Raw genomic sequence first — 14494 nt, 5'->3', positions numbered from 1 at the left:
CTAGCCATGGATCCGACACTCATACAAAACCTATGTACTCGCCGGCATTTTTATGCTGACGAATTTTCAGATGTGTTTCAGGTATCATAGTTGATGATGTTTGATGATGATATTTGTGTACGCTCACACAGGAATGGACGAGGCCTTAGTGACTTAATAACAATGAAAGTCTATTTTTTCTTGATATGTTTCTAATTCCAATATAATGTAATACATTTAATTCAATAAAACGAAACTGTTTAATCCATGGTTGTGAAACACTGATTCTGTTACAACACTCCCCGACGTTTCCCCCACGTTTTGTTGTTACGTGGTCGGGTTGTGACAGAAAAGTTGGTATCAGAGCCAATGGTTATAGGGAATTAGGTTATTAGTAACGCTTTGAACTAGACCATAACCTTCCTAGGACCCTAACGCGAGTTTACTTGCGTTTAGTCATAAAACAATACCGTTGCCTATCTTTAGGCAACAACCACAATAAGAACACAAATTTCGAATCTGCTTTGAAAACTAATCATCCTGTTCTAGGATGATTTATTATAAGGTTTCGAACCTTCAATGTTTTCAAATTCTCGTCAAAGTTTAGGGCTACATAATGTGAACACGTGCAAACTAGAAGGGTGGGTGCCTGTACCCTGAGCTTTCTGTCTAAGGCAAGAGTGTTCGTACAAATCCGCGATATCGGACCAGTCACTCTTACCTGGGAACTCTTGGGGTGAGTGTCCACTTATAGGCGAGCATGTCTTCGCGATACATTATGAGGACCTATTTACTTTAATTCAGCCTTTGTGTGTCATTTGTTTGCTTCGTGGTTCAAACAAATGACCATCACCCATGATTTTTGGTCGGTAATTGTAACATCCTATTCTTACCCAATGCCATTTCATTTGTTTTCTCTCTTGTTTCCCCTTTTTAGAATGCCTCCACGACGCGAAAATCAGGTACCTATTGAAGAGCTGGCAGCTGTCATTACGCAGCAGATGACTGCTGCAATCCCGAACATCGTTGCTCAATGTAACCAAGCTCTCAACAACAATAATGTCCCCTGCAACTTCAAGACGTTCAACTCGGCTAAGCCATCAAAGTTTTCTGGGTCTCAAGGAGCGACTGCACTTCTGCAATGGTTCGAGAGTCTAGAGAGTACCTTCAGATATGTTCAATGTCCAAACGAGCGAAAGGTAGATTTCGCATCTAGTGTCTTTGAGAAACGAGCTTTAACGTGGTGGAATGGTGTGATGAGAGATAGGGGTACTGATGTGGCAATGGCTCAAACGTGGGAAGAGCTTCGAACTCTGATGATGAAGGAATTCTGTCCTCGTCATGAGATTAGGGCCTTGGAAAGGGAATTCGACGATCTTAAGCAAGATAGCGGTGAGCATCGAGCCTACACGGACCGTTATGAGGAGTTAAGTCTATTATGCCCGGATATGGTTACGCCTTTAGATAAGGCAATCGAAAAGTACATTGATGGCCTCCCCGATTCAGTACAAGACATTGTGACTGGTATTAACCCCACTACAGTTAAGCAGGCCATTGAGTTATCTGCTACCTTGACTGAATCTCAAATCAGGGAAGGTAAACTTTTCCGAAAAGGTGATAAGAAACCAGTCAAGGAATCGAAACCCGAAGATGAACAGACTGGATCCTCCAAGAAGTCAAAGAAGCGAAAAGCCTCCCAGAACTTCGCCGTGGTTGCTCACAATGATCAAGCTGCCCCCAACCAACCAGCTCAACCCCCTGCTAGGTAGCCATACAATGGAACTGCACCCTTGTGCAACCAATGTAACCTTCATCATCATGCTAGTGTGAAGTGCCGCAAATGCCAAATTTGTGGACTTATAGGTCATACAGCAAGAGTTTGCCGAGCTGCAGTTGCACCCAATCAAGCTGACAACAATCCTGCTCAATCTCGTTTTCCACCAGGTTCTTGCTACAACTGTGGCGAGATGGGTCATTTCCGAAGAAATTGCCCAAAGCTTGCTAATGCAAATCCAGCACAGGGATGAGCATCTGACCGACTAAAAGACAACATCGTTTAGAAATAATCACGTCTTATGTATTATTTTCTTTTGTTGTCAAGGTCCATGAAACAGCTGTTATCGTTGTTTATAAATAAATCTTCTATTTACATTGCAATGTATTTATGTGGTTGCATGTATAAACAACATATCCCCTACAATACCGACAATCAGGGAATCGTATTCCTTGAAGAACAGACTACCCCCAAATTCCTCCATTTTATAATCTCTTGCGTTTTCCATGAAAATCCTAAGTACCCGTTTCTTCCAAGAAAACGAAGTACAAGGCGCAAGTTACAACTCTGGACAAATACCCAAAGTACCACTATAAATCCTTAATAGGGTACCTAAGGGTATTTCCGTAAATCCTAAAATTGTTGTGTTCCTTAATTCGAATATTACGTTTCTTTGAAAACAAAATCGAATTTTTGGAAGATCATCCTATCTTAATAGATAGATTCTTGAAATTAATTAAATTGCCAAATGAAATCCACGGATTGGATTCCTGGTGTGCTTTAAATATCCGTGTCCAAAGATAACCAATTAAAGGTCAAGTTAAACAATTATGTGATTATGTGCTTATGTGTTCCTTTTTTTATGTTTTTGTGTGATCCAAAATTTTGTTATCCAAATCCTTGTAGAATCTTCCATATCTTCGTATAAGGGATTCATAGTAGGATATCCAAAGGTACTACCTTAAATCCTTAATGGGCTTCTACGTAATAGTTAAGACCCTTGGATTATAAAGTACTATTCCATAATTAGACCCCTTGAGTGGTCTACTTAAACAGATTGATCCAAAAATCTGGTTAGGAATACCATGTGATAATATAACTGAAAAGACTCCTTGGTGGTCTAATTAAAGAGATCATTTGTTGATCTAATTAAAAGAACCCTATGGTAGTCTAGTCACACTCATCACAGGTTTGATTTTTCTTCCCCTTCACATTACAAAACAAACTGTGCGGACTGTGCAAGGAATTACGTAATTATGGATGCATACATAATTATGGAATTCAGTGCACAGAAACCACAGCAAGTTTTGTCATGTGTCTAGAGTTGACTCAATTCATTTCCATTTCTGAAGAATACCCATTGAGGAAAATGACTCATTCCGTTCATTTTCGTTTCTGAAGAATACTCATCAAGCGAAATGAATATCCTTGATTCTTCCTTCATTTCCATTTCTGAAGGATACCCATTGAGGAAAATGACTCATTCCGTTCATTTTCGTTTCTGAAGAATATCCATCGAGGGAAATGAATATCCTTGATTCTTCCTTCATTTCCATTTCTAAAGAATACCCATTGAGGAAAATGACTCATTCCGTTCATTTTCGATTCTGAAGAATATCCATCGAGGGAAATGAATATCCTTGATTCTTCCTTCATTTCCATTTCTGAAGAATACCCATTGAGGAAAATGACTCATTCCGTTCATTTTCGTTTCTGAAGAATATCCATCGAGGGAAATGAATATCCTTGATTCTTCCTTCATTTCCATTTCTGAAGAATACCCATTGAGGAAAATGACTCATTCCGTTCATTTTCGTTTCTGAAGAATATCCATCAAGGGAAATGAATATCCTTGATTCTTCCTTCATTTCCATTTCTGAAGAATACCCATTGAGGAAAATGACTCATTCCGTTCATTTTCATTTCTGAAGAATATCCATCGAGGGAAATGAATATCCTTGATTCTTTCTTCATTTTCGTTTCTGAAGAATACCCATCGAGGGAAATGAATATCCTTGACTTTTCCTTCATTTCCATTTTGAAGAATACCCATTGAGGAAAATGACTCATTCCGTTCATTTTCGTTTTCTGAAGAATGTCCGTTGAGAGAAATAACAGGATTATGCCTTGAATATCCTTGATGGGTTATTCTACGCAAATAGATAAAAACCCTCGATTCCATGCAAGACAATTATTTAACACAGCATCACAGACAGACTCCTACGAATAAATTTCGGGACGAAATTTCTAAAAGTAGGGGAGACTGTGACACCTATGCCTCTGCAACCATCAAACAAATACCAAATTTATGAAATATTGTGTTTCATACTTGGGATTTGTAAAAATATGTGTATCGTTTGCACATATCATTTCATGTTCGATTTCAAGCTTTAAATCGCTTTCTAGAAGGTTATACGCGCACTGATGCGTAAATATAACCAGTTTAATGCAACGAACACTCCGGAATAGTGAAATAGGCTTAACATACCTTAAATAACCTTTGCATAACTTAGAAATAAGTTTTGGAGGGTTTGGTGTGGCGAAATCAACTTTATTCGCTTATAGGGACTAATTTCGACAAACTGCGAAAGTATGCCGATTTGTACTGTAACGAACATTTCGGAACTTGATCATAAGTTAAACATACCCTAGATGTCCTTTACATAGCTTAGAAATAGGCTTTGAGTGGTTCGGTATGCTAAAATAAACTTTTTGGTCATTTAGGGACTAAAAGCATCAAAAAGTACATAAGTTTGCATTTTCGTGCATAACTTACGTTCTGAATACATCCGGACATCCAAAAATTTATGTAAGCATTAAAATATTTTATTTTAGTGTTTGGCATAAGAAAAATCCATTCGTCGCGCAATTTGGATCGTTTTTCGCGTTCATGCGTATTCCGTCGTAATTAAGCGAATATCGTGATCGTACGACCAAACGAATTGACATCCAACATATTTTTGAGCATGTTTTATGTCCCCTACACTTAGGCATCATTGTAGAGCCTTGAAAATTGCTTAACGGGCCTTAAACGCATCAAAAATGGCCTTAAAAGCATGCAAGGACTGAAACTGCAATTTATGAAACTATTTTGCTGGTCTGAGTTTTAGGCCGGCCGCGTAAGCCTTCTTTGATTCTTACGCCGGCCGTCTAAAACTTCCAGATGTGCAAAAATCAAGTTCCAGCTTGTTCCAGTTGTTCCCCATGGTTGCAAATGATTTTTATGATTCTAGGGGCTTGTTTTGAGGCTCCCGTGGTTTTACAGATCAGGGGGTACACATGTATGGCCCGGATTAAAGCTCGTTTATCGAGGAACGATCCTAACGGTCACCCGAAATCTATAAATACCCCACCCCCATTTGCTTGAAACTCACACCTTGATCTGATGGTTCTCTAAGTTGAAGTAATTTCACTTCATACCTGAGAATAATCGGGTCAAGCTTCCGTTCTTGGACCTTTTGTAAGTCCTCTTTCGTTCTTTTATGCATTTTTAGCTTAAAAGTCAAACTTTGTTTGACTTTCTGCATTGACCAGTTTATGGGCAACGCGAAGTTCGTTTGAACTTCATAATGTGAGCGTAATCACGATGGTTTTAGTCTCTTGTGACTATACCTACTGATTACCACGTTATCTAGGCATAGTGACGAGTCGTATTTTCGGTCAAAATGCGTATTCTTGCGTGTTTTGTAACCAAACTACTTTTAGGTATCAAGACCATTTGTTTTGATACCAAACCTGTTTTCAAACCTCGTTAAACATGTTTTAACATGTTTAGCTCGTCACTTTAGGTTTAGTGCTTATATAGGGTCGTAAGATAAGCGACCTAAACAATCGCTTAGACTTTCGAACCCGATCCGTTTGGTCGATCATTAGGATCCGACCAAACACATTAAGTGACCATAGTTGTATAGGGAATAACCTTTCGAGGTTATACCTTATGGTCACATCGTTTAGTTAGTTGTATACTTGTGTGATAGGTAGTTTATATGCCTTAGGAAAATTACCAAAATGCCCTTTTTACGCTAAAATTCATTTTAAGCATATGTAACATGATTTTTGACATCTAAACTGATTAGGCAACAATATTAGACATGTTAAGGCATATTTTACCTGTCATAGGACTAGTTAGGCGGTCCGAACGCGTTTTACGCGAACGACGCATTAAAGTAGCGTTAGCTACCTAAACGAGTCGTAATGGGTCATAAGCACTTAGAATAGGTTCCGTTTTAGAATGTACGCTTTGTTAAACCATATTACATGAGTTCCTATACTTATTTGGTTTACGAAACCACATTTTATCCGATCTTCCGATTTAGGTCCGTTTATTTACATAGTTACCTATATTAGGTATCGTTTGATTCTGTGATCCCTCTAGCTTTGCTTGGTTGTTATTCAAGACTTCTAAGCACCCTCAAGTGAGTACATAGTCCCCTCTTTTACTGTTTTTCAAACGTTTTGGGTGAAACACATCTGCCTACTTGTTACTTTTATGCTTTCCATGTTTTCATATCATATATACTTGCTATGTTCATTAGTACACGATTTCATTATGTTTTTGCTATGTATGTCCTTTTAGTGCATACTTAGTACATCGTTTTATACGTCATTTTATGCTATGTATGTCCATTTAGTGCATACTTAGTACATTGTTTTACATTGCATTTCATGCTATGTATGTGCATTTGTTGCATATGCTTATCCAGTATATGGACACATTGTTTTATATCTTTTTGAACCATTTGAAGCTGATTGATTTATGTGAACCATTTGTAACCTTTTGATTTATGTGAACCATTTGTAACCTTTTGATTTATGTGAACCATTTGTAACTGTTTAAACCATTGGGTTTTGGGAAGTGATTAGGTAACGGGGCGGGTGTAATGTATTAAAAGCATGATGAATACGCCGCTGGTACTTCCTATATATAAGTGCTTTTAACACATTATATATCGTTGCGTTATCTAGATCACTTGGGCAAGGTTATCAAAACAAAGTTATATTACAAGGTTTTTCTAACAATATAAACCATACGAGTTTTATTAACAAGTTTTTACGAAATGTTTTACAAATTTTGGTTTTCTTAAACAAATGTTCTGGGTTAAGAATCATGGCTATGAGATTTTATAAAGTATAACCAACTTGATTTGAGTTGGTTAGTTATGATGCAATGCTGTACTTTTCAAAACAAGGTTTTTAATAAGGTGTTGCAACATGTAAACTAGCCATGGATCCGACACTCATATAAAACCTATGTACTCGCCGGCATTTTTATGCTGACGTATTTTCACCTGTGTTTCAGGTACCATAGTTGATGATGTTAGATGATGATATTTGTGTACGCTCACATAGGAATGGACGAGGCCTTAGTGACTTAATAACAATGAAAGTCTATTTGTTCTTGTTTTGTTTCTAATTCCAATATAATGTAATACTTTTAATTCAATAAAACGAAACTGTTTAATCCATGGTTGTGAAACAATGATTCTGTTACAACACTCCCCGACGTTTCCGCCACGTTTTGTTGTTTTAGGTGGTCGGGGTGTGACAATTATATTAGTTGAAACTATATATAAAAATATCATGACGTCACAACGAAAATTCGTTTAAAATTTAAAGCAGTAACTTTTTAAAAATTCGGGGGTTGTAGTGTAATGCGGGTTGTCTAGACAATATATTTAGATAATAAAAATATAATAACAAATCATTCAATTTTTTTTTATTTTTTTGAAAGGAGAACTTCATTAGAAAATGCCGAACCCGAAAACCGGGACGGACAAAACATACAAACAACTACATATTAACAAATTTACACCAATGGGACGGTAATGGTTCGGATAGTTTTTCGGTTGCAGCGGTTAAAAAGCATATTATTCTAGAGCAAGACTTTAGTGACCGGCATGTTATAGAATGGTGTAACTGGGTACCGCTTAAATGTAATATTTTTGCTTGGCGGGCGGACATGGATAGAATCCCTACGGTGGAGGCCTTAGCTAAGAGGGGTGTTTTGGTTGAAGATGGTGGCTGCAGTTTTTGAAACGAAGGTCCTGATTCGGTTTCGCACATATTCACAGTTTGTCCTTTAGTGTTGGGGTTGTGGGAAAAGATTAGTTTTTGGTATCAAGTGAGAAATTTCTTCATGTTTTCCTTTAGAGATTATACGTAATTTTAGAGTGGTGAAATATTTCGTTACAGGAATAGTTGTTTATTGTATATTGTCATTTTCACAAGATGTAAAAAGAAAAAAGGTTATTTGAGCTTACAACATCCGTATTAAAATTGTATTGTTTTAGTGCTTTTTTCCTTAAAAGTAACCATGTTGTTGTGACAAGGAACCGCAATATTTGTTTAATTTTTTTTTTCTTGAAAAAGTAACATATTTACTTTGAAAGGATGCTTTTATACGTATAAATCGGTCATACAGGTTTATTAGTCTGATCATTTTCGATGATGGGAGGACCACATAAACAATTTAATATATTATATAATAATTAGTTTAAAAACAAAGATGAGAGGACCACATAAACAATTTAATATATTGTATAATTATTAGTTTAAAAACAAGAGTAAATTTCTATTTTGCTCTCTCTGGTTTAGTCACTTTAATAGTTTTATCCCAAACTTTTAAAAATAGTCATTTTACTACATGATCTATGAAGCCTTTCATGATTTTACTCCCTGCCCTAAACGTCATCCATTTTAAACGTTAAAGTCTGTCACATGCAAAACATCTGATGGGCAATTATGTCTTTTCCCGACCCTTATTAACGAATTACCTTTTAAAACCCTAACGTTTAAAATAGATGATGTTTAGGGGCAGGGAGTAAAATCATGAAGGGCTTCATAGATCAGGGAGTAAAATGGCTATTTTTAAAGGTTTAGGACAAAACCGTTAAAGTGACCAAACCATAGGGAGCAAAACGAAAGTTTACTCTAAAAACAAAATACTTTAACTACTTTATATGAAGTTTGGAATATACAAAACATGCAGCTTAAAGCTAGTAAATACGTAAATTAGGTTCTGAAAGGAGGCAGTTAAAAAAACAAAAAAAAAATATATATAATTAGATTCTAAAAGGAGGCAATTAAGAAATATATATACACACACCCATTTTACCCTCTGGTTGGTTTAAGGGAAAACGGGTTTGTAGCTGGACAAGCAGCAAGAAAGGCAGAATCGAAGAAAGTTGATAAGCACGCTAAAACTTGTACAGAAAACCAGCTTGTTTTTGTCCCTTTTGCCTTTGACATATTTGGCTCCCTAGCGCCATAAGCTCTCCAATTTCTGACCAGTGTCCAACGGGTGATGCACAACAATTGCTCAACCTTAGGGGGACGGGGTTTTGTCTTTGGTAGGTTAGGGTTTGTAATTCAGAAAGGGTTGGTGGCGCAGCTTGTTACCCGTCTGCCTTCTGTCTTGATGTAACTTGGCAAGTATGAATTTAAGACTTTGATTTTGATTAAAAAAAATCAAAAGTACATAGATATTCTGTTACAAATAAAAAAACACACACACACTAGGGGTGCTTCATGTGTGGAATAAATTCATGTATTCTTGGGGTGGTTCGTGTCAATTAGGGATGTGTATGGGTAGGTTTGGGTAGGTTTTGACCAAAAACCATAACCATAACCGCGATGTCGGTTGTTGGATAACCATAACCATAACCGATCGGTTATGGTGGTTATGGTTATTCGGTTTTGATGGTTATAGTGGGTCGGTTATGGGTGGTTAACCGTGTGTTTAGCTTAGCTAAAAATAGCTTAGTTTTTGTTAACATGGAATAAATTGTTATTGCATATTTGTGTATATTATTATATTACATAGTATTAAATAATACATATAATCTATAATATTAATACCAATTATTATCGGATATTCAAATAAAGTGATATGATACATTCTATAAATTCAAATAAACATTCAACCAAAACCACAAAATGATATGAAAACCCCATAAGTAATAAAACCCCATAAGTTCTAAAAATCTTCAGTCAAAAACATCAAATATTAAAAATATGATGAAAAGTTATAAATCCTACAAAGATTTATTACATGTCGGTTCGGTTCGGTTATGGTGTGTATGGAAAAAATGATAACCATAACCGACCCGCTATTTTCGGTTTTCAAAAAAACCATTAACCGACCCACCGGTTTTTTATTTGGTTCGGTTTTTTCGATTCGGTTTTGTCGGTTAATTCGGTTATGGTTCGGTTAATTCGGTTTTTTGCACACCCCTAGTGTCAATCATGAATACTTGTACGCGTTTCAAATTCATATATCTAACTCAATTTTCATTTATATATCATGTCTAGGTTCATGTAAATCAGCAATCACCAAACAACTTTATAACCCATCTGCTTCGCTTTGGTTGTAGTTTAGATGTGTGGTCGATATTCCACTGCACGACAACTATATACGAGCAGTGGCGGACATAGAATTTTTTTTCAGTGAGTCCCTTTTTCTGATAAGATTATTTTACAACCGAATGTCAAAATTTTTGGGTCGGTCGCTGTTCGGGTTAGGTCGGGACGAGAGACATAGCACATGAGAATTTTGAAAAGCAGATATGGAAGGATTTTATTGACATTAGAGCATTTATTAATGCTAGCATATACACATTTTACTCTATATATATAATTGAAGTTAAATGGCGGACTCGTTGGAATGAAAATAAAATATCCTAACACATAAGAATTTTGTAAACCCAAAACTATCTTTTGCAATACAAAAGACTAGAAAGATGAAAGCAAAATTACCTACACCATTTGCCGAGGCACAAAGAACTACATTACCTACACGAAAATAAAAAGACTTGAAATTGTGACCTTTAAGATAGAAAACAAGGAATTTAACACTTCAACAAGCTTAACATTGATTCTATAGGTTTCATTTAATTAATTTTATGGGATCCTTAAAAAAATTAACACCCTGTCTCTACTATATTTTTAGAAAACATTGGGGTCGTGTGACCCCGACCCACATAAGGTGGGCCCGCCCTTGTATACGAGAGTGAAGAGTCTGTCTAACCACCGTCAAAACAGACCTTCCCTTTCAACAGATGAACATTTTACGCCCTTAGACATTTAATCTTGAGACGCTAATAACAAGTTAAAATAAAACAAAAACCGTCGAAAGCACGCCATTTAAACACCTCTACTTTATAACCATAAATGCTAAAGACAATGTCTTAAACGACAATGGCAAACATCCTTTTCATGGCTATCACCGTCATCATCACCGTCCTCTTCGTACTAAACCCAACAAAAACTTGCTATAAGTGTGTCGTGTACCTCTTTTTATATTATATAGTGTTTCCCGGTTGCATTATTTTATCATATCAATCATTTGTACATCATACATGAACTACTTTTTTAAAATAATTTATTTGATTTATGCAATCTGCCCTAATTCATCGAGATTTAGATTCAATGGACACACCATTAACGTTGTGTCGTTGTTGCCACAAGCTAAATCATCATGCTCACTAAATCTCACCAATAGCAAAGCAAAGGTAGAGTCTGAGAAGGGTAAGAAGTAGACAGCCTACCTCTACACTGTAGGAATAGAGAGGCTGCTTCCAGTGAGACCCTCGGCTCGAACTCCACAAGCTAACCTCCAACTCGTCAAAAAAGATGACAAATTTGATTGATACTAACTTGTTATATGAAATATCGTTATGTGAATTTGATATAAGAAATCAAATCATAAGTACAATGCGATCAGAAAACATATAATATTATGGTTGCATTTAATTTGAAATTACCTAGCTAAAAGCTCAATCGAGTCAAGCTTAAACGAGCTTGATTTCAAACTTGAGCCTAAATTTGAGCTCATTTAATAATCAACATGCTCGAAATATCCAAATTGAACCGCAATTAATAAACTAGCTGGAGCCTGGAGCCAAGTTTCAAATACCTATCTTGAGTAGATTAAGCAAAGCCCATTATTTATATGAATATCTTGTTCTTTTATGAGTAAATTGTCATTTTAGTCTTTAAGGTTTGTCTCAAATTGCCATTTTAGTTTAAATAGTTTTTTTTTCTCCTTTGGGACTCTGAGTTTTCCATTTTTTTGCCATTTTGATCACATTGCCTAACTTAGTCTAAAAACCTGATTATAACCAGGGGTATTTTTGGCATTAACAAAAAAAGGTTTCTAAATTGCCATTTTCATCCATTATAAAACACTTGAATTCCGAACAACAACACAGACTCGTCGTCGCCGTACTTCCACCGGAAAACCTCACTTACATTCCGAACAACAACAACGTAGACTCGCCGTGACAGAGATCTTCACGGTCGTTGTCACTGTCCGGCTCGGCGTCGCAGAGATCGATAACTTCCGCCGTTGCGTCGAAGATGAAGAAGGTGTACGGTCTCCGATCTAGCTCCGTCGCGGTAGTTCTGGCTCCGGCGCAAGTTCCGGTAACAGATCTGGTGGAAAGGTGAAGAAGAAAGGGAGATGGGGGTTCGTTTTGGTCTCTTGCCAGATGGTTGTGGTGGTGGTTGTGTGGCGGTGGCAGTGGTGGTGCATAGTAGTGGTTGACTGGTTGTGGTGGTGAATGTTGAGAGAGCGAGATAGAGACATGAAAGAGAGTGTGTAGGGTTGTGAGACGGTGGGGATGGTGGTGGTTGTGGTTGTGGTGGTGAATGACGGTGGCAGTGGTGGTGCACGATGGTGATTATTGTGGTGGATGAGAGAGAGACAGGAGAAGGGGGGGTATTTGAGTATAAAATTGATTAAAACAAAAGGATTATAAAAATGGTTTTGGATGAAAATGACAATTTAGAAACCTTTTTTTGTTAATGCCAAAAATACCCCTGGTTATAACCAGGTTTTTAGACTGAGTTCGGAAATGTGATCAAAATGGCAAAAAAATAGAAAACTTAGGGACTCAGAAAAGGGAAAAAAATATTTAGACTAAAATGGTAATTTGGGACAAACCTCAAAGACTAAAATGGCAATTTCTATCTATATCTATTTTTAAATATACAAACACCTAATGTATTATCAAACTTATAATAAAAGACTTCAAATATACAAACACCTAATGTATTATCAAACTTATAATAAAAGACTCCAAATAATGCCACATGTCATTATCTCCTTTAACCTCATAAATTTTATTTATATTTGTTTAATAAATTTCTTTTAATATTAATATTAATATTAATTAATAAGCAATATATAAATATCACTTATTTTTAGCTGTATCTATATCTAAAATTAATAAATATCTTCAATTTTGCAATTAGACCCTTTGTTTTTTTACTTTTAATCCAAAGTTTTTCATCTTTTGCTAGGCCTGTAAACAAATCGAACGAACACGAACACATGCATGTTCGTGTTTGTTCATTTAACTTTAACTGAACAACTCGAACATGTAATCGAACACATTATTTTGTTCGTGTTCGTTCATTAAGAAATCAGTCATGTTTGTGTTCGTTTATGTTGGTTCGTTTAAAGCCTAAACGAACAGTTCACGAACATAAACGAACATAAATTAAACATAAATTAACATTTATTAAACAAACATAAACGAACACAAATGAACGTAATTGTACATATATAAACAAACACAAATTAAAATTAGTGAATACAAACAAACAAGTCTAATATATTTCAGTTCATCCGAAAACACATCTAAATTAGGGCTCATAGATACTAAAATTTAGTAGTTTTTTTATATAAATATTAAGTAAGTAATCAATTACGATATAAGAAAAATTTTAAAATTTCATTTCTATAACTAGAAAACTCAATTACTAATTAGTTATGTTTATATAAGTAGTTAGAAAACCTAATATTTATATAAATATAACTATGTATGTATTTAATATTATTTAAACGAACGTTCACGAACATAAGTGAACGAACACAAGGTGTGTTCATGTTTCTTCCTTTAGTTAAACGAACAAAATTTTTTGGTCATGTTCGTTCGTTTATTAAATAAACAAACATAAACAAACTTCCCGCCAAACAAGTTCATGAACAGTTCATGAACGTTTGGTTCGTTTACAGGCCTATCTTTTGCAATTTAATCCTAACTTTTTTTTTTATTTTCAATTTTGGTCCAACATACTTTTCATCTTTCCCAAGTTTTTCGTTTCGTTCTAAATTTTGTGAGTTAATGCACCGCAACGTGCGTGTGGGGTTCAACATTTTTTCGTATATTTTTTCTCGTTTGACTGGCTCGCCGCGTCACATCTATTTTTCTGCGTTTGACAAGTTCGTCCAACACGCGAGTCCTGGATAGACTTAGTTATTTTTTTTCTGTTTTTTATGTTTCGGTTTAATTTCTCAGCAACTAGCGTGCGTGATTCAAAGATTTTACGTCTGCTTTTCGCTCGATGTTATTTTTTTCGTTTTTATTTATTTTGTTTTTACGATTTTTTCGGTGTTGGTGGTCGTTGACAATGGTATAATATTCCTATTACTTAACACAGTTTTATGACAACGCTGCAACGCATGGGCTTAATACTAGTTATGTATATAATTGCAATAATACTAACTCAATAATATATGTTCTCTTATACATTAAATTATAGGATTAGGTTCAAGAGTGAACACTCCCCTCAGTTGTGAACTGTGTGAACTCATCTTGGCCCTTGATTTCTATGATCTTGAGATTTAGATGAGTGGCATGATGGTAATTATGTGGTTAATTTTTTCCATTTAATTAAATACAAAAAGGGTATATGTGTACTTTTTATCTTAAATTGATTGCATAAATCATATTCTCT

The sequence above is a fragment of the Helianthus annuus genome, chromosome 13 (genome assembly GCF_002127325.2).
Source record: "Helianthus annuus cultivar XRQ/B chromosome 13, HanXRQr2.0-SUNRISE, whole genome shotgun sequence".
In the NCBI taxonomy this organism is placed as follows: Eukaryota; Viridiplantae; Streptophyta; class Magnoliopsida; order Asterales; family Asteraceae; genus Helianthus; species Helianthus annuus.
The sequence above is the reverse complement of the archived record's forward strand: the minus strand, read 5'-3'. Positions refer to the sequence as shown.